At 47.0% G+C, this 24,635-nt stretch overlaps 1 long non-coding RNA gene across 1 annotated transcript; it reads right to left on the reverse strand.

Annotated features, from left to right (window-relative positions):
• On the reverse strand, positions 1-24,336 carry LOC117095284. The gene is made up of 3 exons (XR_004441896.1): positions 24,325-24,336; positions 13,210-13,217; positions 1-420 (listed from the first exon to the last, which is right to left on the reverse strand). It is a non-coding gene; the product is annotated as an uncharacterized LOC117095284 (long non-coding RNA).
• Positions 24,337-24,635: the final 299 nt, after the last annotated feature.

The following is a 24,635-nucleotide window of genomic DNA, read 5'->3' on the forward strand; positions in this document are numbered from 1 at the left end:
ACCCCCGCATCTGCGACCTTCCCCACCGCTAGCGCGGCCCTCACATACGACCCCCGCGTAGGTGCTCTGCCCACACTTGCCCCACCCCCGCCAGCCCCGGCCCTTTCCCTGCCACTTTCCTTGCTCCTGCCCCTAGCCGCGCCCCCGCCCCCGCAGCCCCTCCCGTGCGCTCTGGCCCCGCCCGTCACTGCCCATTGGCGCTGGCGCCGGGCGGGGGCGAGGGCGGGGCAGCAGTTCGGAGTCCGGTGCGCCCGGGCGGGGTCCCCATTGCCTGCCACGCACCCAGACTAGCGACTCCCCTCGGCCTCCTCGCCCTGGACCCGGACGACTCCCGGGCCCCCAAGGGCTCCTTGCGGAAGTTCCTGGAGCACCTCTCCGGGGCCGGCAAGGCCATCGGCATGCTGACCAGCGGCGGCGATGCTCAGGGTGCGCGCCCCCCTCCAGGTGGCGAGGGAGGGACGGACGGAGAGAGGCAGAATAGGGCGAAGGGGATGGGGGGGACAGGGCAGAAGGGGGGGAGCGATGGGAGGACCCGGGGAAAGATGGGGAAGCGATGGAAGAACCGGGGAGAAGAGCGGGGAAGCGATCGGGAGAACTGGGTCGAAGCTGGTGCCCGGGAGCGGCAGGGCGGGGTACCTGCGGGGCAGCGTGAGCCGGCAAGGCGGCCCCGGGGTCCTCGCGGGGTGGGGCGGAGGAGGAAGGGACATGACCCTAGGAACCTCCATCCGGAAGATAGTGAGCTTTTCATCCCCTCCGGTTTATGTTTTAAATGGAGCCTGGCAGACGGGGTCACCTGGAGCGCCCTCAGGGGTCATTCTGCCTCTGAGCTGTAGGACCGGGCTGGGCTTCCCCTCCGAAGCGAGGGTACAGCGCGATCACTTCCTAAGTGGCCCCCCGGCCCCCAAATCCGCCCCACGCCACCACCCAGCATGTCGAGAAAGAAACGGCGGGGTCCCTGCACGCCTCCTGTCGCCTCGTGTCCCGCGCGGTGTGGGCGGGGTCCCGGCTGCTGCAATGCAGGACGGGGCGGGGGTGCTCTGGGTTCCTGCCTGGCCTCTCCGAGGCGGTACAGCAGCCCCTCGCGTTTCCGCTGGAAGATTTACACAAAGGGTTTCTTGCGCTCGCATGTGCTGTCACCTTCCGGCTTGTGACAAAACTGAAAACTAAAATGGGTCCCAGGCCCTCCCCGCCAGCCTCCCTGGACGGGAAGGACCAGAAAGCGGGAACTCCCGGTCGTAAGCGGCGCCGCGGCAGGGCTCTGGGCTTCCCCTGCCCTGTAATGTGGAAGCGGCTCTCCAGGAGGGGCCCGAGCCTGGGCCCACAACCGCGGGCGCCCCGGGAGGACATGTAACATTGAAGAGCGGGAGGTGATGAGAGTGTGCGCCCCAGGCCCCAGGGGCACGTAGGGGCGCCTGTGCCCGGGATCAGGAGGGTGAGGCCTTCTTGGCCAGGTAGCCTTGTTAAATCTATCTGAAAGTCACAGATAACTAAGTGTCAAGTCGTCACAGATATTTAAGTATCCTGAATGAGATGGCTAGGGAAAACATGAAAACATCGTTACTAGTTAAGTGCATTATGCATCGAAAACATTGTTACCTGCACAGTGATATTTGTGGGCTTTTGAACGTGTGGACTGGAGTGTTAAGAGTCCTTCAGAGTTATGACAGTAGTTTGATTTGAATGTTCTTTTCTCGGTGAATAAAGGCTATACATTGAACGTACCCAGGAAACTAGGAAGGTGAACCCATACGAAGGACACAGGCCTGTGGGCTGCTCCAGGCACCATTAGGGCGTTGTGGGGACGGAGCCATGGGCTTCCCGCTCAGCCCCCTGAGAGCCGTGACAGCATCTCTGTTCTGCCTCACACTGGACCCGCTAGTTTCATATTCTTGTTATGGTTCCGAGGCTACAAGCAGTTGGATTCTGAGAGTCACTCTCTGTCGTCCTCCTCCAGCTGCTTTCAAATGGGTCGTCTCTTTTTTTAGAACTGCTTTTTTAAGCAGTGATTTATGGGGTGAGTTGTAGTGCTGTCCTGAACTGCAGAGGGAGCGCACTGAGGAACCCGGGTTTTGATGCTGTGCACATCAACTGAGTCACCAGCCTAGGGCCCTGTCAGTCCCATTATTAAGCTCATTTCTTGCTCTTCTCATCGTTACTCGACGCCTTAAAAAAAACGCAAACTCTTGCTTGCGGTCACTGGCTTAGTTTGGCAAATGGGTGTTTACCCTGGAAAGCAGGGCATTTTGTCCTCTGGACTGTCTAAGGCGCCCTTTGGTGACGTGGTTGGTTTCTGACCACTCTATTCTGTGGGCGTCCTTCCTGCTTCCACCTTCCCTTTCCAAACGCCTCCGCCTCCACGGCTTTAATTTTCCTTCTGTGTGTGTGTCACGCAGAGGTTATGACTATTGTGCCAGTGCCCTGTTTTTTTGTTTGTTTGTTTGTTTGTTTTTTCTGCTGAGGGCCCAAAACTTGCTACATCTCAAAAGAAGCAATTGCATCCATTTGTTCGCGATGATCATAAACAGTGCCCTCTAAGGGAGACTAATTTGTTAACCCATCTGCTGTGGGTAGAAAGACAGCGGTGTGGCCGGGCGCGGTGGCTCAAGCCTGTAATCCCAGCACTTTGGGAGGCCGAGACGGGCGGATCACGAGCTCAGGAGATCGAGACCATCCTGGCTAACACGGTGAAACCCCGTCTCTACTAAAATATACAAAAAATTAGCCGGGCGAGGTGGCGAGCGCCTGTAGTCCCAGCTACTCGGGAGGCTGAGGCGAGAGAATGGCGTAAACCCGGGAGGCGGAGCTTGCAGTGAGCTGCTGAGATCCGGCCACTGCACTCCAGCCTGGGCGACAGAGCGAGACTCCGTCTCAAAAAAAAAAAAAAAAAAAGACAGCGGTGGCCGCGGAACGAGGGCTCTGCCTCTTCGGAGCCTGCACAACCGTCCTGCTTTTTTCTTCAATATCCAGTAGGGGGGTTAATTTTAATAAGCCCTTGAAACCAACAAAGCAGGAAAGTGCAAAGACATTGAGTTGTGAGATTTAAAATTACAACCAGCAGCCTCTCATTCTTCCTTCACTGGGGGTTGCTGCTTCGTTTTGGGGCTGCAGGGTATGTTTGGCAGCGACATCGGCCCTTTGTGCTGTGCGACTCATGAATTGAAATAGTTCTTTACTAAGTGCTTTGTGCAGTAGGTATGAAAATGGGGAAAGAGGGAGCACTGTCCCGGGTGGAGAGGCGTGGAGAGACGCTGTGATACACAGCGGGTCCTTTTCTTCTGGGGTCCTGGTTTTAAATCTTTTCTTTTCTTTTTTTCTAGAAGCTTGAAAAATCGTTTTTGTGTCTTCATTAAAAGATTGAAGACTGTGGGCCAGACCCAAACTAATTCCATTGGCATCAGAGAGAAGGATTCTTTACATATTTATCTATAGGCATACTTGATTTTTTTTTTTTTGGCTGAATTATCGTCTGGTTAGTCAAATCATACATTAGAGGAGTAATATTAAAAATTAAAAAATAAAATATGTATCTGTAAACCTATCCCTCTTCCATTCCATTTGTCTCTGTGTAATTTTAGAACCTTGAGCCATAATGTACATAGAGTTTATATTCTTTAATATCTTGCTACTTCATTGTTTTAATGTTTAATCTTTGGGTTGATGTATCACAGGTTACTTGACCATTTCTTACAGGTGTTTGGGTTAGTTTGTTTTTTTCCTTTAACTCTAATGTAAATTTGAGTGTTTGGCTGGTAGTTTTAGCAGGATTTAAGGCAGAGCCTCAGTGAGGGCCGTGGATCGATCTATGGTCCCTAGTTTGAGGAGGGGGGTGGCAATCTGCCCTTTCTTCTAAAATGGATATGTTCAATCACAACGGACATTTACTTGATTTTGAGCACTTGGGACTCCCCTGGGGTTCACTGGTATTGCAAGGTCAGAACTGGGGATCTCCTGCTGGAGAGGCCCCCAGGGTGCCCAGCTCAGGGTCCTGAGCACGTTTCTGCAGGACAGAAGCCCTGCACTTTGTCCAAGCTCCAGCAGCCCTCACTCTGGGAAGAACTGGCTGCTCCAGGAATGAGGTCTATGCTCTGAAGCCCACAGTCAGCAGACCAGCAAAGGTCAGCACAGACGACCTTACATGAATCATTCATTTAACAAGCATTCATGGAATACACACTCCGTGCAGTTGGAACTTAGAGTGGAAAGCCATCAGCTCACTGTTGTCTGAGCAGAGCTTGGTCTCTGGGTCCCTGTTGAATTTAGAGAGGAAGGCCATCAGCTCACTGTTGTCTGAGCAGAACTTGGTCTCTGGGTCCCTGCTGAACTTAGAGTGGAAGGCCATCAGCTCACTGTTGTCTGAGCAGAGCTTGGTCTCTGGCTCCCTGTTGTAGTCTCCGCTCCTAGGAGGTGCACGGTGAGTGTTGGGGAACCCTCCACAGGCACAGTTGCCAAACAAGGACCCCTCCCAAAGGCGACAGCCCTGGGTCCTGAGCTCTGAAGAGGAGGAAGGCATTCCTAGGGCCAACTTCCCTTCTGGATACTGAGCTCTGCACAGAGAGAAACTCTTCCACATTCACTGCAGTAAAGTTCATAAAACAAATAACAATTTAGAGACTAGGGCCTGCATTCCCCAGAATTTCCATGGCCACTGGTGGTGGCTGCACCATGTGACTGGAGTCAGCATTCCCCAGAATTTCTGTGGCTGCAGGTGGTGTCTGCATCACGCAACTGGTGTCTATGTTCCCTGGAATTTCCGTGGCCATAGGTGGTGGCTGTACCATGTGAATGAGGGTCTGTGTTCCCTGGAATTTCCATGGCCATAGATGGTGGCTGTACCATGTGTCTGAGGGTCTGCGGTCCCTGGAATTTCTGTGGCCGCAGATGGTAACTGTACCATGTGACTGAGGGTCTGCATTCCCTGGAATTTCTGTGGTCGCAGATGGTGGCTGTACCATGCAACTGGGGCCTGCATTCCCTGGAAATTCCGTGGCCACAGGCGGTGACTGCACCATGCTCTGGTCCTGTCTCAGGAGTTGGTGCCATTCTCTCTGTTACTCCCTCACCTGACACAGAGCGGCAGTTCCTGGCCTTATCACTCCCAGGAAACACACAGGCATCTGTTTTGGATCCTTGTTTTATTTCCCCATCATCTTTGTCATCAAAGGGAAATTCATATCCCCATGAAGCTGAAAATGGTGCGGGGCCCCCTGGTGGTCTTTGCAAGGCATTATCAGCAGGTAAACTAGACCTTATGGGCCAGTGTACCTGAAATGAAAACAGAAAGGTAAGTCGTGTCACTAAGCTTTACTGGGAGATTCAGGGTCTTTGTCAGTGACAGAATGATCCAAAGTAAGTTGTTTGTTCACTGCAGATCCACACGGTTAGCTGTGTCGGGATTAAACTTACCCAGTGTCGACAGAGTGTAGCTTAATCATCACAGAAGGGTGTCAAGTACGTTGAAGAACAGCTGCCCGAGCCTGCTATTGTCAGGAGAGGGGCAGGTGCGGCTCTCGCTTAGCCCAGTGCTGAAGGAGGCCGGGCTCACGTCAGGCCGTTCGTGTGAGCGAGCTGGATTTTTAGCATGCTGGGACGATAAAGTACAAACATATATGTTTAACTTGTGGGTGACCTTCTTCTGTACTGCTTGAGTCTCTGTGGACCTTTCTCTGTTTCCTTCCTAAGGAGTCTGTGCCAGGGTCCCAGGCGTTCTCTGGGCTGTACCTCCGCGCCTGCCCACTCGGGAGCCTCCTCCTGGTGGCTGTGGGACTGGGCTGGGCCCACACTGTCAGCATCGTCTGGGGTAAGCAAGCCCGTCCCTCTGCACGTCAGTGTCCCCAGCTGCTGAACAGGGCTAATCAACTGACCGTCAGGATTAATGGGGTTCAGATGCGCTCATCTCATAGCCCTGCTTGGTAAACAGCCACTTCCACTCTGTCCTCCAAAGTGCTACTCTAGACTTTTTCTTTACCTCCATTTAGCCAGGTGATTCGAGGTGACAGTGACTATCAAGAGGGACGTACAGAGGAAATCAGTGGAAGAGAGCTCGAGGAGCAGACATGGGCGCAGGGAACACAGTGCGGGGAGCACGGGTGCAGGGAGCATAGGCATGGGGAGGATAGATACGTGTGGGGAGCGTGGGTGTGGGGATCGTGGGTGTGGGGAGCACGGGTGTGAGGAGCACGGGGTGGGGAGCACGGGTGTGGGGAGCATGGGTGCGGGGACCACGGGGGCCAGGAGCACAGGGTATGGAGAGCATGTGTGTGCTTGCTCTGCTCTGACAGACGCTGCCGAGCACGTACTCTGTGCTCAGATGGGTCAGAGCCTCAATGCCTCTTTTTTAAAAAAAATCTTTCTTTTTTTAAAGATAGGACTTCCCTCTTCCTGGTGGCCCCTTTTAGTCAATACTCTTTTAAGCCTGCTTTTCCAGAGGAAAGCTAGGAAGGATGGCCTCTGTAGGTTCCAGTCTGGGCATATCTGGAAGAATGGCCTGTTTTAGGTTTGAGTCTGGCGTATCTGGGGACATCTTTGAACCTCTGCTCAGAGTCCCAGAGCCACCTGTAGAGGCTCCCCAAATGTCTGCTGGGACTTTCCCCTCTGCTCGGGGATGATGAAGAGCCGAAACTCACCCTGCCACGACCTCTGGGGTCCTCCTTCCTGGAGGGCAGTGCCTTGGTGGCCAGTGTGTGTAGGAGGCTGGGCTGGCACCTTCAGGCTATGTTTTGCAGTGGGGGCTCGTGACATGGGGCATTCTTGTGCTCTGCATCGGGACTGGTGACGTGGGGCATCATCGTGCACCGTGGACCACATGGGGTGCACAAGAGCCAGACAACTCCTGGAATTTGGAGCCTGGCTCTGTCTCAGGTCACCCACATGTCTGTGGCACTTCTGGGGGATTGTGGGGACCGTACGAGTGTGTGTCCCCACCCTCACTGGCTGGACACCTGTGCCAGGCTGGAGCTTTATGTGTCACCAACCCCTGTTTTGAGTTGTGTGAATATTTATTTTCATTACCTACTCTCATAAGCTTTCCTTTTTTAAAAAAAATTCAGAGACAGACTTTGAAGTCCCCTGGCCCCACCCTCTCTGGACCTAATGGTATTGCAGAAATTATGGCTTCAATTATGTGTAATAACTGGGGTTACTTTTTTTTTATTTTTTTATTTTTTGAGGCGGAGTCTCGCTCTGTCGCCCAGACTGGAGTGCAGTGGCACAATCTCTGCTCACTGCAAGCTCCGCCTCCCGCGTTCACACCATTCTCCTGCCTCAGCCTCCCGAGTAGCTGGGACTACAGGCACCTGCCACCTCGCCCGGCTAGATTTTTGTATTTTTAGTAGAGACGGGGTTTCACCATGTTAGCCAGGATGGTCTCAATCTCCTGACCTCGTGATCCGCCCTTCTCGGCCTCCCAAAGTGCTGGGATTACAGACTTGAGCCACCGCGCCCGGCCAACTTTAAAAGTCATGTAAAGGAATAAGGGGGAGTGGCCATTTCAAGCGGTACATCGTGCTGGATTCTTAAATGAACATTATCAGGCTTTCAACACATTTTCTCTTTTTATTGACTTTGGAGAATATAATGGATGCTCAGAAGCTGTTGGAGTTTAGTAACAGGAAGTCATCCTTTAGGAACTATTTAAGCAAGGGGACAGTTGGAGTAAATGGAACTTATGAACACACACTTATTCCAAACCAGAGAAATAAAAGCATCCACTGTGCTGGGGTTGAAACTTGGTTGCTAGTGTGTCTTTCCTGCCCACAGTGACTGTGGCAGTGCTGTGGGCGGGAAATTCTGGAAAGAAGACTTGGTGCCACTGGTAGTTTTTGTGACGATTCATTTGCTTTCAGCTCAAGTGACTATAGTCTTACTTGCAAATGGCTAGGTCTCCACCAATGGACCATGACATTGACATAGGACAAATGAGAAATGGCCCTTGGGTTTTTAACAACTATTATTTTTAATGGACACGTTATGGTACATATCCATGGGATACAGTGTGATATTTCAATACATGTTTATCATGTGTAATTAGCAAATGAGGGTAATTAGCATGTCCATCTTCTCAAACATTTGTGATTTCTGAATGCTGGGAATATTTAAAATCCTCTCTTCTAGCTGCTTGAAAATATACAATAAATTATAAGCTATAGTCACCCTACAAGGCTGTAGCACAGTAAACCTCATTTTTACTATCTAGATATAATTTTGGATCCATTAGCCAACCTCTCCCTTTCTGCACTCCCGCCACCCTTTCCTGTCTCTAGATTCCAGTGTTCTACCTTCAGAGGGTAGAATATCATTTTCCTCACAGAGATCTTTAACCCTCTTGGTTAGACTTCTTCTGAGGTATTTTTAGTTTTATTTGATATTTTTGTAGCTAAATTGGATTGCTTTCTTGATTTCTTTTTCCACTGGCTCGTTGTTAGTCTATAGAAATGTTACTGAGTTTTATATGTTTATTGTGTGTTCTGTAACTTTACTGAATTTGTTTATCGGTTCAAAGGGATTTTTGCTGGAGTCTATTTTTTTTTTTTTTAATATATGAGAGCATATTGTCTGAAAACAGACAATTAGAGTTCCTGCTTTCCACTTTGGGTGCCCTTGGTTTCTTTCTCTTGCCTAACTGCTCTTGATTAGGATGTTCAGTGCTGTGTTGGATAGGAGTGGCACAAGTGGGCGTCCTTGTCTTGTTACAGATGTCAGAGAAAAAGCTCTTAGTGTTTCCCCATTCACCATTATGTTAGCTGTGTGTTTGTCACATATAGCCTTTGTTGTGTTGAGGTATGTTTCCTTCAGTGCCTAGTTTGTTGAGACTTTTTATCATGAAGCAGCGTTGAATTTTATCAAAAGCTTTTTCTGTATCTATCGAAATGATATGGTTTTGTCCTTAATTCTGTTGATGTGATGTAGTGTGTCTATTGATTTGTGTTTATTGAGCAATCCTTGCATCCTGGGGTAAATGCCATTTGATCATGGTGTATAATCTTTTTGATTTCCTGTTGGATTCAGTTTGTTAGTATTTTGTTGAGGATTTTTGCATCTGTGTTCATCAGGGGTAGTGACGTATAGTTTTCTCTTTTTATTGTGTCCTTGTCTTATTTTGGTATCAGGGTAATGCTGACCTTGAAGAATGAACTTGGCAGAATTCCCTCCTCTTCAATATTTTTGCAATAGTTTGAGAAGAATTGAAATAAAAATGTGTGGAATTCAGCTGTGAAGCCACCTAGTTCTGGGATTTTCTTTGTTGGGAGACTTTTTATTATTACATAGTCATACATGTTACTCATTATTGTTCTGTTTAGGATTTCCGTTTCTTCTTGGTTCCATCTTGGTAAGTTGTACATGTCCAGGAATTGAGCCATTTCCTCTAGGTTTTCCAATCTGTTGACATACAGTTGTTAAAAATAGTCTCTAATGATCCCTTGTATTTCTGTGGTACCAACTGTAATTCTCCTTTTCTGTTTCTAATTTTATTTATTTGGAATTTCTTTTTTTTTCTTAGTGTAGCTAATGGTTTGACTATTTTATTTATCTTTTCAAAAAACCAACATTTTTTTCTTCATCTTTCATATTTGTTAGTTTCAATATGATTTACTTCCTCTTTGATCTTTGTTATTTCTTTTCTTCTACCACTTTTGGATTTGATTTGTTCTTGCTCTTCTAGCTCATTGCAGTTCATTGTTAGGTTGTTTATTTTAAATCTGTTTTTTAAATGTAGGAGTTTATTGTTAAAAACTTTCCTCTTATACTGCTTTTGCTGTATACCATAGGCGTTGATATGTTGTGTTTCTGTTTTCAATTATTTCAAGAAGTTTTTAAATTTCCTTCTTAATTTCTTCATTGACCCATTGGCTATTCAAGGGCATATTGTTTAATTTCTATGTATTTATACAGTTTTGAAAGTTCTCCTTGTTGTTGATTTGTTTTCTGTTTGTTTGTTTATTAAACTTTATGTTCTAGGGTACATGTGCACAATGTGCAGGTTTGTTACATATGTATACATGTTCCAAGTTGGCGTGCTGCACCCATTAACTCGTCATTTACATTAGGTATATCTCGTAATGCTTTCCTTTCCCCCTCCCTCACCCCACAACAGGCCTCGGTGTGTGTTGTTCCCCTTCCTGTATCCAAGTGATCTCACTATTCATTTCCCACCTATGAGTGAAAACATGCGGTGTTTGGTTTTCTGTCCTTGTGATAGTTTGCTGAGAATGATGGTTTCCAGCTGCATCCATGTCCCTACAAAGGACATGAACTCATCCTTTTTTATGGCTGCATAGTATGCCATGGTGTATATGTGCCACATTTTCTTAATCCAGTCTGTCGTTGATGGACATTTGGGTTGGTTCCAAGTCTTTGCTACTGTGAATAGTGCCGCAATAAACATACATGTGCATGTGTCTTTATAGCAGCATGATTTATAATCCTTTGGGTATCTACCCAGTAATGGGATTGCTGGATCAAATGGTATTTCTAGTTCTAGATCCTTGAGGAATAGCCACACTGTCTTCCACAATGGTTGAACTAGTTGACAGTCCCACCAACAGTGTAAAAGTGTTCCTATTTCTCCATGTCCTCTCCAGCACCTGTTGTTTCCTGACTTTTTAATGATCGCCATTCTAACTGTTGTGAGATGGTATCTCATTGTGGTTTTGATTTGCATTTCTCTGATGGCGAGTGATTATGAGCATTTTTTCATGTGTCTATTGGTTGCATAAATGTCTTCTTTTGAGAAGTACTGTTCTTTGTTGTTGATAGATAGCTTTATTCTGTTACAGTCTGAGAATATCCTAGATGTTATTTCAATTTTTTAAAAAAATGAATTGAGACTTATTTTGTAGCCTAGCATGTGGTTGATTCTAGAGAATGTTCCATGTGCTGAGAAGAATATGCATTTTGTATCTGTTGGATGAAATGTTCTGTAAATGTCTGTTAGGTCCATTTGGTCTACACTGTACTTTCAACTTGTTGTTATTTTCTGTCTAGATGATCTCCAGTGCTGACAGTGGGGTTTTGAAGCCCCTACTATTGTTGTGTTGGTCTCTCTCTCTCTCTCTCTGTATATATATAAAAATATATAGATATATATATGTGTATGTGTGTATATATATGTGTGTGTGTATATATATTTGAGATGGAGTTTTGCTCTTGTTGCCTAGGCTGGAGTGCAGAGGTGCAATCTCAACTCATTGCAACCTCCACCTTCCGAGTTCAAGTGATTCTCCTGCCTCAGCCTCCCAAGTAGCTGGGATTACAGGCATGTGCCACCATGCTGGGCTCATTTTTTGTATTAGTAGAGACAGGATTTCACTATGTTGGCCAGCCTGGTCTTGAACTGCTGACCTCATGTGATCCACCTGCCTCCACCCCCCATAGTGCTGGGATTACAGGTGTGAGGCACCACGCCAGACCTCTCTCTCTATTTAGAGCTACCAGTATTAGCTTTATATATCTGGGTGCTTTGTTGTTGGGTGCACATATACTCGTAATTGTTATATCCTCTTGCTATGTTGATCTCTTTATTACATAATTACCTTTTTGTCTCCTTTTTACAGTTTTTGACTTAAATAGTGATTGGTCTGAGATAAATATAGCTAGTCTTGCTCACTTTTGAGTTCCATTAATGTGGAACCTGTTTTTCCATCCTTCACATTTAGTCTATGTGTGTCTTTACGGCTGAAGTGAGTCTTTTGTAGGCAGCATATAGTTGGTTTTTCTTGTTTTAAATCCACTCAGCCCATTCATATCTTTTAATTGGGAAGCTTGGGGTTATTTTGCTATTGATATCATAGTCCAGACGTTAAGATTTTCTCACTTAAATTATTTGTACACAAATTAATCTGAAGAGGAAGTAGAGTTTTTCTTTTGTCCTTTTGAAGATAGTAATGCATTATTTTGATTTCATGCAAGTGAGGGACTCACCATGCCTGTTGGAATTTTAGAATTTCTTTCCTGTTATTAGGAACAGCAATGATCTGTAATGGGTTCCTGGAATCATCCAGTGATGGTCTGAATATCTTAAAAGTTTCCTTTCATGTCTCATTTTCTCTTTCTTCCCTAGTAGCCATGCACCCGGGGCAGGAGATGGCCTTACATTTCCTTGGTTTCTTGATGATTTCTTAGGTTTAGTGTTTGACACAGTTCGGATTCTGGATAAAATCAGCCTTTCTGGGAAGTGTGTAAGTCAAACAAGGACTTTCTGGTGGCGTTATACAGGTTTCCCATTCCCCATGAATACAGGAATAGCTCTCTGGGGAAGTAGTATGGGCACATGATGGCAGGGAGCCATTCTTGGATGGTCCCATCATTCAGCAGGAATTCTCATGCAGGGAGAAGAAGCACGTGGTGACTGAGCTGGTAGGGATTCTGCTGATAGTTTTGATCGTTATGATTTGCTCCTGAAAGGTGATGTGGAATGAAGTGCAATATTTAGAATGCTGACATTCCTTAAAACAAAGATATAGAAAAAATCTTATAATTGCAGGTGCCTTGTAGTTTTCAGCTGCTCTCATATGGATCCTTTTTCGTCCTTCTGAAATGCTTTCCCAGGAGAGAGCATTGTTGTCTTTATATAGACGAGGAGCCTGGGTTTCAAATGGTTCAGAATTCATCACAGGCATTGGAATCTTTGGTTTCCTGGAACATTTTCTATTCAAGTATAGACCACATGGCCTCTAAAGGCTGGCTCACTCTTTTTTTGTTTTGTTTTGTTTTTTGAGACGGAGGCTCGCTGTGTTGCCCAGGCTGGAGTGCGGTGGCCAGATCTCAGCTCACTGTAAGCTCCGCCTTCCAGGTTTATGCCATTCTCCTGCCTCAACCTCCCAAGTAGCTGGGACTACAGGCGCCCACCACCTGGCCCGGCTAGTCTTTTGTGTTTTTTTTTTTTTTAGTGGAAATGGAGTTTCACCATGTTAGCCAGGATGATCTCGATCTCTTGACCTCGTGATCCGCCCATCTCGGCCTCCCAAAGTGCTGGGATTCCAGGTTTGAGCCACCGCGCCCGGCTGCCTCACTCTTAACACCATGATTGGGGATCCAGCCTCACCTCTGGAGTGGGTGGCAGGAACTCCACAGCCATCCTGGGTGCTCTGGGGTGGGGTGGCTGAGCTGTGGCAGCCCCTCCCAGCTGAGCAGCAAGGCCGGGGAAAGCTCATTCCATTCCCCTTGGTTCTAACCAGGTAGAGGTTTACACTGCACATTTCCTTAGCTGGGAACCTTTAGAACTTTACATTTAACATCTAATCTGTGATCCAGGGGGTAGATACATGGGTAGTCACTGTACAATTCCTACATGTTTTGTATATTAAAATTTTTTTTTATGTGTCATGGATGACAAAAGAAATGCAACCCCTTTGAGTTAGTTTTTCTGTACAGTGTCTTCTAGAATCAGGAGGCTGGCCAGGGTTTAGTTTCGTCAGAAATCTTAAGCTTTCTGGCCAAGAGACGGCATTATTAAACTCTTGGTTGTGTGGTTTCCACGAAAGAAATATTCTAAATGAGTTCCAGGAATCACCTCTGTGGCGTTTCTACAGGAAAAGTGACCACTCTTGAAGCTTCACTGTCACCAACAAGAATGATTGTGATGGTGTCTAAGCAGTCTCCGGCCAATCTTGAGTTCTTTTATGCAGAGTGCTTTTATTCCAAGTGAGGTGCCCTTCTGTTTAATGGTGACCTCCAGTTACTACAGGGATTGCAGCTGCATTTGATGGACGTGAACCTGCTCATCTCTGGATCCCCAGCTCCACCTCTGGGGTGGATGGAAGGAGCTCCACAGCCATCCTGAGTGCTCTGGGGTGGGAAGTTCCTAGTGGGAGTGGACGGTGCATGGCCGGGACGTTCCTGTCCCATGTTCCACACTGGTGTGTGCTCGTCTCTGCCTTGTTTCCTCCATTCGTGCGTCTGTGGCGTTTCCTCCCGTCGTGCGTCTGTGGCCTGTTTTCTCCATGCGTGCCTCAGTGGCGCGTTTCCTCCATTCGTGGGTCTCTGGCCTGTTTTCTCTAAGCGTGCCTCTGTCGCGTTTCCTCCATCCATGCGTCTGTGGCATTTCTTCCGTCCGCGCGTCAGTGGCGTTTCCTTCGTCCGTGCGTCTGTGGCGTTTTCTCCATGTCTGCGTCTGCGGCGCTTTTCCTCCCTCCGTGCGTCTGTGGTGCTTTTCTTCCCTCCATGCGTCTTTGGTCTGTTTCCTCCGTCCATGCGTCTGTGGTGTTTTCTCCGTCTGTGGATCTGTGACATTTCCTCTGTGAGTCTGTGACCTGTTTTCTCCGTCCACGCTGAAGGCCGTCGCTTCTCTCTAGTCACCACTTACTGATCGCTCCCTGTGTGCTGAGCCTGTGTCAGGCGTGTGGCGTGTGTCATCTGTGTGGCAGGGGTTTGCGTGACACACAGGGACACACGCTTGGGGAGCCATAGTGATGGGGTCATAGCCACGCAGCTCAGCCCTCGGTCTGAGGGGCTTGGTGCCCATCCAGCTCTTCCCAAAGCAGCCTCGGGGCAGATCCCAGCTCTGCTTTCTCTCCTCGAGGCACCTCATGAAGTAAATTAAGCAAATCTAACGTAGGAAACAGTTGTGAAATGAGACCTGGTTCGGGTGTGTGTGGTCATTTCTCTTTACATGTTTACTTCATGTACCCCAAATGATATACTTTTCCACCTGGTATAACAATTAATTACCAGCCATTACTAGTACAAAATTCCATAAAGGATTTGAGGAGGGCATAGCCTCAAAAACATGCTTTATTTTCACAGCTGTGATTTGCATGATAAACCTGTCAGGACTGTGACTTTCTTTTGTTATCTTATTTTTATTTTTAGACCCTGAGAGAAAGTTATTTAGTGATTACTTATCATTGTGAAAATAATCTAATGGTTAGAGAATCTCATTAGAACAAGTATATATTTTCTGTTCCTTATGTCAATGAAATCATCTTAATCCAGGCCGATGTTGGCAGAAATGCTCACGTTTAAAACGGGTAAGATGTTTATGTGCTGTGTGGACCTTCCCCATGTCGTCTCTGGAACATTCCAGAGCTTCCATCTTGTTGACACCCTACCTTGTTTTGTGAATATTCTTGTTTGCATCAGAATTTTGAATCCACATACCTGAGATGATACCTATGTATGCATATACACATGCATGTGTGTGCATGTGTGTATGTGTGTGTACGCGTGTCCATGTGCAGGTGTATATGCATGTATATGTCCATGCGTACGTGTGTATATGTGTTTGTGTATGTGCGTATATGCGTGTGTATGCATGTATGTGCATATGTGTGCATGCATATGTATGTATGCACACATGTGTACATGTGCATGCACGTGTGCACGTGCATACACGTGTATGTGTGTGCACATATGCACACGCTTGTGTGCATGTTTAGGTATGTGTATGCATGTGTGTGCACACAGATATACCTTTTCCTTTTATAGAGGCTGTTTTGAGTATTGCTGTTAGGCAATGACAACTTTCCTTTTCCTCAGTCAGAAAATGGGTAGCTCATTATTAATAAAGATGAGCATCCAATATCAGGAATCCCTAAAGACAATTGAAATTGTCATATTAAATCAATAAATTCCAAAACAAAGATAGTGTTCTGTACTATGTGTTCACATTGAACTTTCTTATAAAAATTGGTGTGAATGTTTCCCACGTATTGGAAATCACATGACTAGTTTAAGCGAAAACGTGGAATATTAATTCTGTCTTCAGATGACTTTTGCATATTTATGATTGATCTGTTCTGCTGTTCTGGAAGCTCTGAAAGCCACTCTGTCTTACCCTAGCTGGTGCCACGGTTGTGAGAATTCAGGGAAACAAGGTGTCTGCCAGTTTAAGTATTTTAGATCTCAAGCTGCCTCTTTTCTGCACCATAAACCAACCTTAAAGAAAGACACAGTGTGACTTGCAGTGGATTCTATCAGTTTTATTTTCTGTGGCTGAATCATCACTCTCCATTGTGAATTCATGCTATTTTTCAGATCGTCTTCATAACACAGGGAGGTTCTCCAGTGTTGAGTGTAGGTTCAGTGAAAGCACTCACACTGTTACTACGGACTTAAACAGACTTGTTTTCTGAGTTGACAACCCTGGAGTCAGGCATTCAGTGTCCGCCCATCACTTCACTTGGTTCCGAGTTCTCGGTCCCCTCCCGCTCTCCTCCCCCTGCACTGTTATTTCTGTCTTATCTTCTTTTGGACTCATAGGCCCTCAGCAGATGGTGTGTTGGGGGCAGGTGTCTGCTGTGAATCTTCGATAACCTTGGGAGATAACTTTTTCTTTGGAGCAAGACCCCTCTCAATAAACTTTCAGTAGCCCGCGTATCATCTGTTGTGTGAACTACTTGTGGAAAATGTTCAGCATTTGTCCTTGGATTTTGGCCGATCTTTCTCCACCTGCCAGTTTCGTCTCGGTTTGCCATGTCTGTACCTCACTAACCCCGTTCCAGCCCCGGTTCCGTGTGAAGTAATTGAAGCAGAGCTCTGCAGATGAGAGAGTGTGTGTCGCCCCCCGAGTTCCCTTCCTGGCCTCTGAGTGTGGGTTGTGTTTTGTTCCGAGGGACGACTCTGAGGCTCCTGGCCCCTGTTTTGGAGCACCCCACACCAAAGTGGGTGTAAAATGAAAAATGGGTGTTTGCTGTATTATTATAATTCATAGAGCGGATGATAAAAATGCTTGAATCTGAACAGCAGCTGAAAATGAGGACATGGTACCAGTTTGGATGTTGGACGACCTTTTTGAAAAAAGCTTTCATCAGACTTTAGAAACCGTGCGTGTACTGTTTTGTATTTCATACTTAGAATCTGTACAGTGTGTGTTGTATGAATGTGTTGTATGAGTGTGTTGTGTTGTATGTGAGTTGCATGGGTTGTATGTGTGTTGTGTGTGTCTATTGTGTTGAGCTGCATTGATTGTATGAGTGTTTGGTGTGTATGAGTGTGTCGTACGTGTGTTTGTGAGTTGCATGTGTGTGTGTTGTGTGTGTAGTGTTGTGTGTTGTGAGTGCATTCTACATGTATTTGTGTTGAGTTGCATGTGTTGTGTGTATGTTGTATGTTATATGTTGCATGAGTGTGTTGTACATGCATGTTGTGTTGTGCGTGAGTTGCCTGTGTTGTATGTGTTGTATGAGTGTGTTGTATGTGTATGTTGTGTTGTGAGTTGCATGTATTGTGTGTATGTTGTATGAGTGTTGTGTTGTATGAGTGTGTTGTACGTGAATGTTGCATTGAGTTGCGTGTGTTGTGTGTGTTGTACGTGCATGTTGTGTTGAACGTGAGTTGCATGTGTTGTACGTGAGCTGTATAAGTGTGTTGTTTGTGTATGTGGTGAGTTGTATGTATGGTGTGTATGTTGTGTGAATGTTGTGTGTGCATGTTATGTTGTGAGTTGCGTGTGTTGTGTGTAGTATGAGTGTGTTGCATGTGCATGTTGTATATGAGTTGTGTGTTGTGTATGTATGAGTGCTGTACGAGTGCATTGTAGGTGCGTGTTGTATTGTATGTGAGTTACGTGCACTGTATGTGTGTATGAGTGTGTTGTACGTACATGTGTTGTGAGTTGCATGTATTGGTGATGTGTTGCGTGAGTGTGTTATAAATGCATATTGTGTTGTGAGTTGCATGTATTGGATATGTGTTGTATAGGTTGTGTGTGTTTGTGTGCATTGTGTGTTGTGAGTGTTGTATAAGCGCATTGTACATGCGTGTTGTGTTGTTTGTGAGGTGCATGTTGTCAGTGTGTGCCGTGTGAGAGGCGGGCATCCACATGACTTCTCCTCAGCGAGTCCTGCCTTGCAGCCCCTTCCGAGCTTGTATCCTCCCGAGCAGCCTAGAAGTAGCAGCAGGTTTGCCTCTGCCCCTCCCCAGGAGGCCTCAGCCAGATCCTGCGCTCAGCCCGCTGCTGGGAGGCCTCTCTTGTCTCTCTTGTCCCTCTCGTCGTCCTCCTGCGCCTCCTCCTTCTCGGAACCTGCATCCTTCTTCTGTGCTCCCTGGCAAACCACACCTGGGATGTGGGAGTTCAGGCTCTCCCTGAAGCCGTTTGTTCCTCTCTGAAGAGCGCCCCCCTTGACTGGCCATGAGCAGCTGGAGTGGATTGCAGGGAAGGGAGGTGGGTGTTCCTGTAGAGACGCCGGGGTCTTACCTGGGGAGAACGGAGCCTGCGCTGGGCAGGCCGCCCTCCTGAGGAAGGGGACGGGGCGGGAGGAGCCTCTGGTGGACAAGGGGCCCACCTCCTGCCCTCCTTCCCTCTATCCCAGTCTGTTGTGAGGGAGGGCGGGGCCCAAGGTGATTTCTATGCAGATCTTCAATTATCCAGGCTGTGAAACAAATACTTCTGTTTTTAAGATCAGAGGAAATCTCCTTTTGTTTGTCTGCCTTTTATTTTATTTTATTTTATTTATTTCTTTTTTTTTTTGAGAAGGTGTTGCCCAGGCTGGAGTGCGGTGGCGTGATCTCAGCTCACTGCAACCTCCACCTCCCGGGTTCAAGCAATTCTCCTGCCTCAGCCTCCTAAGTAGCTGGGATGACAGGTGCCCGCCAACACATCCGGGTAATTTTTGTATTTTTAGTAGAGATGGGGTTTCACCATGTTGGCCAGGTTAGTGTTGAACTCCTGACCTCAAATGATCCATCCACCTCGGCCTTACAAGGGATTGGGATTACAGGCGTGAGCCACTGCGCCCGGTCCATCTGCCTCTTAGTTAGAACATGTATATTTAATGGTTTAAATTTCTGTTTTCCAGGTCAGAACAGTAGCGTTTCTTTTTCCTAGTGTTGCTATGAATATCCTTTACGATTAGGAGACTGGGCTGGCTGCCCACTGGAGATTGTTATCACTGGGTCATGGTCACCATCTGCCCCAGCAGGGTCCAGAGTGTTTAGAGTCTTTCCTGGGCGTAGATACCCTTTTGTCTGACGTTCAGATAAAACCAATCACCATATTCAGTGAATCAAAGAGATCAGAGCTGGGAACGGTTAGTGCACATCCACCTCTCCCGAGAGTGTTCACGCCTCTTCCACGCGGGGCTAGGCTGCTGCTGAGCGTGGTTCTACTGGCTGTGGGTGTGGCCTCTTTCCTCAACCACAGCCATCGCAGGCCTGCCACAGTTTTGATTCTTCTAGAAGAGAATGGGCAGGCAACACAGAGAAACAAGATATGTTAGATTTGAACCTTTAAAAATTATTTCCTCAAACACTGTGTTTATTTTTTGCCCATACCTAATTTGATAGCAATTTAGAAAAGATTAAAATGAAAAAAAATTTCCCCTCTATTAAGTCTTTGAAAAGCATCCAACTTAGTTTTCGTACAATGATTGTCTCTTTGGAGTCATACTTTTTTGGTTTCAGTAATGTGTAACAAGTACACCGGCATAAACAGATTTAGGAGCAAACAGCTGCTTCATGATTATAGTTCAGCTCGCGGGGCCCAGCTGTGGGGGTGCAGCCTGCGCCTGTCTGTGCGCCAATGGGGCTGGTCACCTTGAGCATCTGGGAGTGTCTGGGTAAGTGAGGTCTGGGCATGGCAGCATCCACACATCTGTGTAATTCTCACTTTGTCCACGTTATCCAGCAATGCCACGAATTCTCAAGTAAGTGTTCTCCAAGTGCATATTCAGTTAGTATTTGGAAAGTGCATAGGTACCTCATAGAGTGCCTTCAGGAGGAGCTAGGAGCCCAGGAATGAGAGCAGGTGTGAGGCCTGTACTCTCTTTGCATAGATAAAATATACATGTGCATATCTGAGGCCAGAAAGTTAAACTGGGGCCAGAATGTGGAAGTCCTTACCTGTCGGATACTAGGGAGCCACTGAGGGTTTCGGAGAGAATCGTGCCTCTGATGTGCGACATGCCGTGGGGGACAGAGCAGTCTCATACAGAGCACTCGCCCTGGCGAGAGGAGGAGAGAAGGCAGCCAGTGAGCTGAGAGATTCGGTGCCTGGGTCAGGAGGGGAAGAGGGAGTGCAGGAAGGCGGATGAAGCTGCGAGTCTGCACCCCGTGGTCGGCGTGGCGCTTTGCCGGAAATCAGGAGGAGAAGCAAGTGTGGATCTGACTCGGAGATACTTAGAGACACCACTGCAAGCTGCGAGTTTGGAAATACAGGAGGAGGCTTGGGGAAAATCTGGAGCAGGGTGCACTTGGGAGCCTCTTAGGTAGAAGTGCAGGTCAAGCAGCCAGAGTGTGAGGCATACATGTCTGGAGGGAGGAGGCCAAAGGAAAGCCCACATTTGGAAATGGAGGAAGGGTTGGAAGACCCAGAAAAGATCCTGCTTAGAGTCCATAGAAGAGCTGGATGGCGCAGTTCACTGAAGCCCAGAGCTGAGAGTTTCCAGGAGAAAGTCCCAAGTGTTGCTGAAAACCAGCGGGCAGGACTCCAGTTAGAGCCTGCGAGGGGAGCCTGGGTGCCCTGATCCCTGAGAGCGGCCAGAGCTTGGGGGTCTCAGCGGAAGTGGGTGGAAAGTGCAGGGAGCAGGTGGAAATGGCCCTTCAAGGCCTGGTGCTTCACATGGGCAGCCAGCCGTAGACCAAGACACAGCTGGAGAGGGGACTGAACCCAGAGCATCTCCAGGAAGAGGAGGAGGGAGCCAGGAAGGGCAAAGGTATCCGGAAGAAAGGGGGCAGGCATGGAGCCAGGTCCCCAGGGAGGCTGCAGTCTTCTTTCTCTGTTCATGGACTGGTTGTTGGTTATTTTGAGTTCTCAAAGTCATCCACTCGATGTGGTCCAGAGAAAGTTCCCAGGGGTCTGAAGCCCGGAGCAGGCCTTGTGCTTTTCCGAACACTGCGTGTTGCCTCAGGGTTACCGTCAGTGGCTAATTCTAGCGTGTCTTTTGTTGAAGTCTGCAGAAGAGCCTCAACCAGCACCAGCTTTTAAAGAACTTATAAAATTTGTGTTCTTCTGATTCTGAGATTTTTGCCTGAAATGCCTCGTACATTTTTAACTAGGTGTTGTTAGCACTTGTGTTACGGCATTTGGAGCTCTGTATTTTTGTGATGTGCTAGCTCTGAGGATGTTTAAGATTAGATTCCTAGAAATCAGATTATAGGAGCTCTCGGCCATGCTTCATGAGTTATGTTTTGACCCCTCATAGTGGATCCCGTTGCGGTGGCTATTCTTAGTATTTGTGGAACACCTGACTCGTGATGCTAGGAGAATGTGATTTGTTTTCTTTGTAAGCCTAAAGTCTAATGACCTTGTAGAGTCTTTATACCCGTCTCTCATAAATCAGCTTTAATATACTTGAAAGTGTCCTCATTGTGCCCCTGAAAAGCAGGTGCACATTTTAAAAGTCATCCTTTTAAAATCCTTTTCTTCAGCCTGTGCCCTTTGTCTGTTTTGTTTCCTTCACTGCAACATCATGAAACAGGGACAAGGGCTAGAATCTGTTTCATACAGAGAACTTGAAACAAGGACAAGGACTAGAATCTGTTTCATACACAGAGCTGAACTGTGCTGAGCGAGCTGCTTTGCCGACGTCTGTTTCTGTCTTGAGAGGGAACCCAGGCCTCTTGACTTTTCCTTTTGTACATTTTCCAAAAGAATATGTTTTCCTCTCTCGGGTCCATTCCACTGTGGGATTCCCTCCTAAGGCTGTTTCTTTGCCTTCCATTTTGACAACTATGATTTAGTTTCCGAGATGATGAAAGGGTAGTGAAAAGGCCTGGGAAAGAGAAAGCAGGAAGGGAAGAAATTATCTCATGATTTGAGTCAGAAGGAAATCACTCAGACGGGAACGCTATTACAAGTGGGTCAGATCCCAGAAAGTGGGATTGAATAAGTGGCATCGTATCACACACCTCTGTTTTACATTGTTGCTGTTGCCAGGGGTAACAAAAAGAACGAGTATATTCATTCCGAGGTCAAATATATATCTTTGCTGACTCTGACTACAATTAGCAGAGTTCAGTTCAGTTCAAGTTTGAGAATACCTTTACAGAAGAGGGTCTTCGTGCACGTGTGCCTATTTCTATTTATATGTTCACACGTATTGGAGTATAAATGTGTGTGTGCTGTGTGTGAGACCTCAGTATTTGAAAGAAGAAATGTGCAGTAGAGCTTATTAATTATGAGAAGGTACATTTGGGGGATAAACCACTTTGTTTAGAATTGAATAATGGGGTCTTTCAGGGGTGTATATATGTATGTGTGTTTGCATTTCTGTGTCGGAAAGTGTGTATTGCATGTATATGTGTTGTGCATGTATGTGTGCCTTTGTGTGTCCTGTACATGTGCACGCATGTGTATATGTGTGCATGTGTATTTGTGTTGCATGTATGTGTGTGCATGTGTTACATGTTTGGGCACGACTGCACATATGCGCAAGTAGGCATGCATGGATGCTCGTGTGTGTATAGTTATACATGTATATTTGTGCATGTTATGTCTACGCATTTACATATATATTTGTGTCAGAATGTGTATGTATATGCATGTGTGTTTGAGTGTTGTGCGTATGCTTGTACATGTGTGTTTGAGTGTTGTGTGTATGTTTGTGCGTGTGTGTTTGAGTGTTGTGTGTATGTGTCTGCATGTGTTATGTGTTGGTATTATGTGATCATGTGAATGTGTGTGCATATGTGAATGTATGTATGGCATGTAGGTGTGCGTGTCCATGTGTATGTGTGTGTGATATGTGTCTGTGCATGCATGCATGTGCACATTGGATTTGTGAATCCTCTCTGGGAGAGGCATGTTCCTGGAGACAGTGCATGGGATCCTCCGCTGTCTTCTCAGGGAGAGAGACATTGTGAAAGTTCGAGCCATTAGGTAAACATGCCTGATGTTCTATAAAATATATATTTAAATATACTACTGGGGTTAAATATACGTTAAATGGGTGCAAAGCTGTTATATTGCATTAAAAGTCATGTTAGTACTTCCTGGTTAAAGGCTTTGTGAATGGTTTACTGTACATGGGACATAATACACCGCACAGAATTACAGCGGGTCAATGGTATTTGCCAGGAGGTCTGGCTTACGATTGGTATTTCTAGTTGCAGACATGCAGGTTGAGCTTTGCTGGACTTAGAGGAGGGTCATTGACTCTGCCCACTGAATGATACCAGCGTCTCTGCTGCTTCCTTTTTCTGCCGCCTTCATCCAGAGCTGGGACAGCTGCTCTGAGACGAATTGTACTTTTCTCTCCATAAAAATCTGCAGCATTTGTTAGCAGTCCAGTAGCAGACCGAGTGGCAGGTCCAGGGGCAGGTCCAGGGACAGGTCCAGCGGCAGGTCCAGTGTCAGGTCCAGCCCCAGGTCCAGCCAACTTTCCACATGGCCCATGTGAAAATGTACCCTCTCCCTTCCATTATTTATTTATTTATTTATTTATTTATTGAGCAACGTGGCTGTTTATTTCACCTGGGTGCAGTTGGGCTGAGTCTGAAAAGAGAGTCAGTGAAGGGAGACAAGGGTGGGGCCATTTTATAGGATTTGGGTAGGTAAAGGAAAATTACAATCGAAGGGGAGTTGTTCTCTGGTGGGCATGAGTGGGGGTCACAAGATGCTCAGTGGGGGAGCTTTTTGATCCAGGATGAGCCAGGAAAAGGAATTTCACAAGATAATGTTCTCCCTTAAGGCAAGGACCGGTCATTTACACTTCTTTTGTGGTGGAATGTCATCAGTTAAGGCGGGGCAGGGCATTTGCACTTCTTGTGATTCTTCAGTTACTTCAGGCCATCTGGGCGTATACCCTCCACTGTAAGAGTTATCCAAAGTGTCTGTGATGGTCCAGGAAACTTCAGCCGCTAAGCCGAGAAGGTATGGGAAGGAATCAGTCAGAGAGCCTTGAGCCAGAGCTGCAGGGGCTCTGGGAGTGGCTGGTGGGCGAGTTGGACGGTCCGACTTCCAGTGGGGTCCCACACAGATGGGACACGGCTTAGTGGGAATCCCGGGCTGCGGGCATTCCTTGGCTCAGTGGCCAGATTTCCGGCACTTGTAGCAAGCTCCTGGGTGAGGAGGTTCTGGAGGAACCCCTGGCAGCTGTGGTTCAGGCATTTGGAAGTTCTTGTGTGCTGGAGATGTGGCTGAGTTTTGTCTCACAGTGGGGACAAGGAATTGCAACTTAGAAAGAAGTTGGTACTTGGCTGCCTCTACTGTACTATTGTACACCTTGAAGGCGGGGTTCATTAAGTCCTGTTGTGGGGTTTGAGGGCCGGAATTTAATTTTTGGAGCTTTATTGAATGTCGGGAGCAGATTGTGTAATAAAATAAAATATATATTAAGAATAATACAGCCTTCTGACCTTTCAGGGTCTAGGGCTGAAAAGTGTCTCAGGGTTGCTGCTAAACAGGCCATGAACTGGGCTAAGTTTTTATATTTGATTAAAAAGAGCCTAAACACTAACTGATTTGGGAGAGGTCGGATAAAGAAAAAGGAGCATTAACCTTGACTATGCCTTCAGCGCTAGCCACTTTTTTAAGAGGAAATTGCTGGGTAGGTGGGGGAGGGTTAGTCGAGGAATGAAACTGTAAGCCAGACCGGGTGTGAGGAAGGGGGGTGATAAAAGGATTATAGTGGAGGCTGAGGAAAAATTGGACCTAACTTGGCCTGGCGAGGAGGACAGAGGTCAGAGGGGTCTGTAGAATAGGATGTCTGGAAAGACTCAGTGAAGCTTGGGGTTGGGACTGAGGGGACAGGCAGGAGGGAAAG

This window comes from Trachypithecus francoisi, unplaced genomic scaffold (assembly GCF_009764315.1).
Source record: "Trachypithecus francoisi isolate TF-2019V2 unplaced genomic scaffold, Tfra_2.0 Lachesis_group13, whole genome shotgun sequence".
NCBI lineage: Eukaryota > Metazoa > Chordata > Mammalia > Primates > Cercopithecidae > Trachypithecus > Trachypithecus francoisi.